Source organism: Triticum aestivum, chromosome 1B (assembly GCF_018294505.1).
Source record: "Triticum aestivum cultivar Chinese Spring chromosome 1B, IWGSC CS RefSeq v2.1, whole genome shotgun sequence".
In the NCBI taxonomy this organism is placed as follows: Eukaryota; Viridiplantae; Streptophyta; class Magnoliopsida; order Poales; family Poaceae; genus Triticum; species Triticum aestivum.
The window spans coordinates 305,851,352-305,857,373 of NC_057795.1; positions in this window are offsets into that span (position 1 = coordinate 305,851,352).

Here is a 6,022-nt window from a genome sequence, read left to right on the forward strand (position 1 = left end):
CTGTCATCGTAACGTTAAGCGTGCGGACCCTACGGGTTCGAGAACTATGTAGACATGACCTAGAACTATTCTCGGTCAATAACCAATAGAGGAACCTGGATGCCCATATTGGTTCCTACATATTCTACGAAGACCTTTATCGGTCAAACCGCATAACAACATACGTTGTTCCCTTTGTCATCGGTATGTTACTTGCCCGAGATTTGATCGTCGGTATCCAATACCTAGTTCAATCTCATTACCGGCAAGTCTCTTTACTCGTTACGTAATGCATCATCCCGTAACCAATTCATTGGTTACATTGCTTGCAAGGCTTATAGTGATGTGCATTACCGAGAGGGCCCAGAGATACCTCTCCGACAATCGGAGTGACAAAACCTAATCCCGAAATATGCCAACTCAACATGTACCTTCGGAGACACCTGTAGTACTCCTTTATAATCACCCAGTTATGTTGTGACGTTTGGTAGCACCCAAAGTGTTCCTCCGGTAAACGGGAGTTGCATAATCTCATAGTTATAGGAACATGTATAAGTCATGAAGAAAGCAATAGCAACATACTAAACGATCAAGTGCTAGGCTAACAGAATGGGTCATGTCAATCACATCATTCTCCTAATGATGTGATCCCGTTAATCAAATGACAACTCTTTTGTCCATGGCTAGGAAACATAACCATCTTTGATAAACGAGCTAGTCAAGTAGAGGCATACTAGTGACACTATGTTTGTCTATGTATTCACACATGTATTATGTTTCCGGTTAATACAATTCTAGCATGAATAATAAACATTTATCATGATATGAGGAAATAAATAATAACTTTATTATTGCCTCTAGGGCATATATCCTTCAGTCTCCCACTTGCACTAGAGTCAATAATCTAGTTCACATCACCATGTGATTTAACATCAATATTCATATCTGTATATGATTAACACTCATTATTCACATCGTTATGTGACCAACACCCAATGGGTTTACTAGAGTCAATAATCTAGTTCACATTGCTATGTGATTAACACCCAAAGAGTACTAAGGTGTGATCATGTTTTGCTCGTGAAAGAAGCTTAGTCAACGGGTCTGTCACATTCAGAGCCGTATGTACTTTGCAAATATTCTATGTCTACAATGCTCGCAGAGCTACTCTAGCTAATTGCTCCCACTTTCAATATGTATCCAGATTGAGACTTAGAGTCATCTGGATCAGTGTGAAAGCTTGCACCGATGTAACTTTTTACGACGGGCTCTTTTATCACCTCCATAATCGAGAAATATTTCCTTAGTCCTCACTAAGGATATTCTTGACCAATGTCCAGTGATCTACTCCTAGATCACTATTGTACTCCCTTGCCAAATTCAGAGCAAGGTATACAATAAGTCTGGTACATAACATAGCATACTTTATAGAACCTATGACTGAGGCATAGGGAATGACTTTCATTCTCTTTTCTATTTTCTGCCGTGGTCGGGATTTGAGTCTTACTCAATTTCACACCTTTGCAACACAGGCAAGAACTCTTTTAACTGTTCCATCTTGAACTATTTCAAAATCTTGCCAAGGTATGTACTCATTGAAAATCTTATCAAGCGTCTTGATCTATCTCAATAGATCTTGATGCTCAATATGTAAGTAGTTTTTACTGAGGTCTTTCTTTTAAAGAACTCCTTTAAAACACTCCTTTATGCTTTGCAGAATAATTCTACATTATTTCCGATCAACAATATGTCATTCACATATACTTATCAGAAATGCTGTAGTGCTCCCACTCACTTTCTTGTAAATACAGGCCTTTTCCAAAAGTCTGTATTAAACCATATGCTTTGATCAACTCATCAAAGCGTATATTCCAACTCCGAGATGCTTGCACCAGTCCATTGATGGATTGCTGGAGCTTGCACACTTTGTTAGCATCTTTAGGATTGATCAAAAACTTTCTGGTTGCATCATATACAACTCTTCTTTAATAAATCCATTAAGGAATTAAGTTTTGACATCCATTTGCCAGATTTCATAAAAAATGGCAATTGCTAACATGATTCAGACAGACTTAAGCTTCGATACGAGTGAGAAAATCTCATCGTATTCAACACCTTAAACTTGTTGAAAACCTTTCACAACAAGTCGAGCTTTGTAGATAGTAACACTACTATCAACGTCCGTCTTCCTCTTGAAGATCCATTTATTTTCTATGGCTTGCCGATCATCGGGCAAGTCCACCAAAGTCCACACTTTGTTCTCATATATGGATCCTATCTCAGATTTCATGGCCTCCAGCCATTTTGCGGAATCTGGGCTCATCATCGCTTCCTCATAGTTCGTAGGTTTATCATGGTCTAGTAACATGACTTTCAGAACAGGATTACCGTACCACTCTGGTGCGGATCTTACTCTGGAAGACCTACGAGGTTTGGTAGCAACTTGATCTGAATTTTCATGATTATCATCATTAACTTCCTCACTAATTGGTGTAGGAATCACTGGAACTGATTTCTGTGATGAACTACTTTCCAATAAGGGAGAAGGTACAATTACCTCATCAAGTTCTACTTTCCTCCCACTCACTTCTTTCAAGAGAAACTTCTTCTCTAGAAAGGATCCATCTTAGCAATGAATAACTTGCCTTCGGATCTATGATAGAAGGTGTACCCAATAGTTTCCTTTGGGTATTCTATGAAGACGCATTTCTTCGATTTGGGTTTGAGCTTATCAGGATGAAACTTTTTCACATAAGCATCGCAGCCCCAAACTTTAAGAAACGACAACTTGGGTTTCTTGCTAAACCACAGTTCATATGGTGTCGTCTCAACGGATTTAGATGGTGCCCTATTAAACGTGAATGTAGCTGTCTCTAATGCATAACCCCAAAACAATAATGGTAAATCAATTAAGAGACATCATAGATCGCACCATATCCAATAAAGTGCGGTTACGACGTTCCGACACACCATAACGTTGTGGTGTTCCAGGTGGCGTGAGCTGTGAAACTATTTCACATTGTTTTAATTGAAGACCAAACTCATAACTCAAATATTCGTCTCCGCGATCAGATCGCAGAAACTTTATTTTCTTGTTACGATGATTTTTCCACTTCACTCTGAAATTCTTTGAACCTTTCAACTATTTCAGACTTATGTTTCATCAAGTAGATATACCCATATCTGCTCAAATCATCTTGTGAAGGTCAGAAAATAATGATACTTGCCACGAGCATCAATACTCATTGGATCGCATACATCGGTATGTATTATTTCCAACAAGTTAGTAGCTCATTCCATTGTTCCTGGAGAATGGAGTTTTAGTCATCTTGCCCAAAAGGCACGGTTCGCAAGCATCAAATGATTCATAACCAAGTGATTCCAAAAATCCATCTTTATGGAGTTTCTTCATGCGCTTTACACCGATATGACCCAAACGGCACTGCCACAAATAAGTTGCACTATCATTATTAACTTTGCATCTTTTGGCATCAATATTATGAATATGTGTATCATCACGATCGAGATCCAACAAACTATTTTCATTGGGTGTATGACCATTGAAGGTTTTATTCATGTAAGCAGAACAACAATTATTCTCTGATTTTAAATGAATAACCGTATCGCAATAAACATGAACAAATCATATTCATGCTCAACGCAAACGCCAAATAACATTTATTTAGGTTTAATACTAGTCTCGAAAGTATAGGGAGTGTGCGATGATGATCATATCAATCTTGGAACTACTTCCAACACTCATCGTCACTCCCCTTCTACTAGTCTCTGTTTATTATGTAACTCCTGTTTCGAGTTACTAATCTTAGCAACCGAACAAGTATCAAATACTCAGGGGCTACTATAAACACTAGTAAGGCACACATCAAACACCTGTATATCAAATATACCCTTGTTCACTTTGCCATCCTTCTTATCCACTAAATATTCAGGGCATTTCCGCTTCCAGTGATCATTTCCTTTGCAGTGTAAGCACTCAGTTTCAGGCTATGGTCCAGCTTTGGGCTTCTTCGCAGGAGTGACAACTTGCTTGTCTTTCCACTTGAAGTTCCCCTTTCTTTCCCTTTCCCCTTTTCTTGAAACTAGTGATCTTGTCAACCATCAACACTTGATGCTCTTTCTTGATTTCTACCTTCGTCGATTTCAACATCACGAAGAGCTCGGGAATCGTTTTCGTCATCCCTTGCATAATATAGTTCATCACAAAGTTCTACTAACTTGGTGATGGTGACTAGAGAACTCTGTCAATCACTATCTTATCTGGAAGATTAACTCCCACTTGATTCAAGCGATTGAAGTACCCAGACAATCTGAGCACATGCTCACTAGTTGAGCGATTCTCCTCCATCTTTTAGCTATAGAACTTGTTGGAGACTTCATATCTCTCAACTCGGGTATTTGCTTGAAATATTAACTTCAATACCTGGAACATCTTATATGGTCCATGACATTCAAAACGTCTTTGAAGTCCCGATTCTAAGCCGTTAAGCATGTTGCACTAAACTATCAAGTAGTCATCATATTGATCTAGCCAGACGTTCATAACGTCTACATCTGCTCCTGCAATAGGTCTGTCACCTAGCGGTGCATTAAGGACATAATTCTTCTGTGCAGCAATGAGGATAAACCTTAGATCACGGATCCAATCCGCATCATTGCTACTAACATTTTTCAACACAATTTTCTCTAGGAACATATCAAAATAAACATATGAAAGCAACAACGCGAGCTATTGATCTACAACATAATTTGCAAAATACTACCAGGACTAAGTTCATGATAAATTTAAGTTCAATTAATCATATTACTTAAGAACTCCCACTTAGACAGACATCTCTCTAGTCATCTAAGTGATCACGCGATCCAAATTAACTAAACCATGTCCGATCATCACGTGAGATGGAGTAGTTTTCAATGGTGAACATCACTATGTTGATCATATCTACTATATGATTCACGCTCGAACTTTCGGTCTCCGTATTCCGAGGCCATATCTGTATATGCTAGGCTCGTCAAGTTTAACCTGAGTATTCCGCGTGTGCAACTGTTTTGCACCCGTTGTATTTGAACGTAGAGCCTATCACACCCGATCATCACGTGGTGTCTCAGCACGAAGAACTTTCGCAACGGTGCATACTCAGGGAGAACACTTCTTGATAATTAGTGAGAGATCATCTTAAAATGCTACCATCAATCAAAACAGAATAAGATGTATAACAGATAAACATCACATGCAATCAAAATATGTGACATGATATGGCCATGATCATCTTGCGCCTTTGATCTTCATCTCCAAAGTACTGTCATGATCTCTATCATCATCGGCACGACACCATGATCTTCATCATCTTGATCTATATCAATGTGTCGTCACATGGTCGTCTCGCCAACTATTGCTCTCACAACTATTGCTATCGCATAGCGATAAAGTAAAATAATTATTTGGCACTTGCATCTTATGCAACAAAGAGACAGCCATAGGGCTTCTGCCAGTTGCCGATAACTTCAACAAAAACATGATTATCTCATACAACAACTTATATCTCATCACGTCTTGACCATATCACATCACAACATGCCCTGCAAAAACAAGTTAGACGTCCTCTACTTTGTTGTTGCAAGTTTTACGTGGCTGCTACGGGCTGAGCAAGAACCGTTCTTACCTACGCATCAAAACCACAACGATAGTTCGTCAAGTTGGTGCTGTTTTAACCTTCGCAAGGACCGGGCGTAGCCACACTCGGTTCAGCTAAAGTGAGAGAGACAGACACCCGCCAGCCACCTTTAAGCACGAGTGCTCATAACGGTGAAACCAGTCTCGCGTAAGCGTACGCGTAATGTCGGTCCGGGCCGCTTCATCTCACAATACTGCCGAACCAAAGTATGACATGCTGGTAAGCAGTATGACTTGTATCACCCACAACTCACTTGTGTTCTACTCGTGCATATAACATCAACGCATAAAACCTAGGCTCGGATGCCACTGTTGTGGAACGTAGTAATTTCAAAAAATTTCCTACGCACA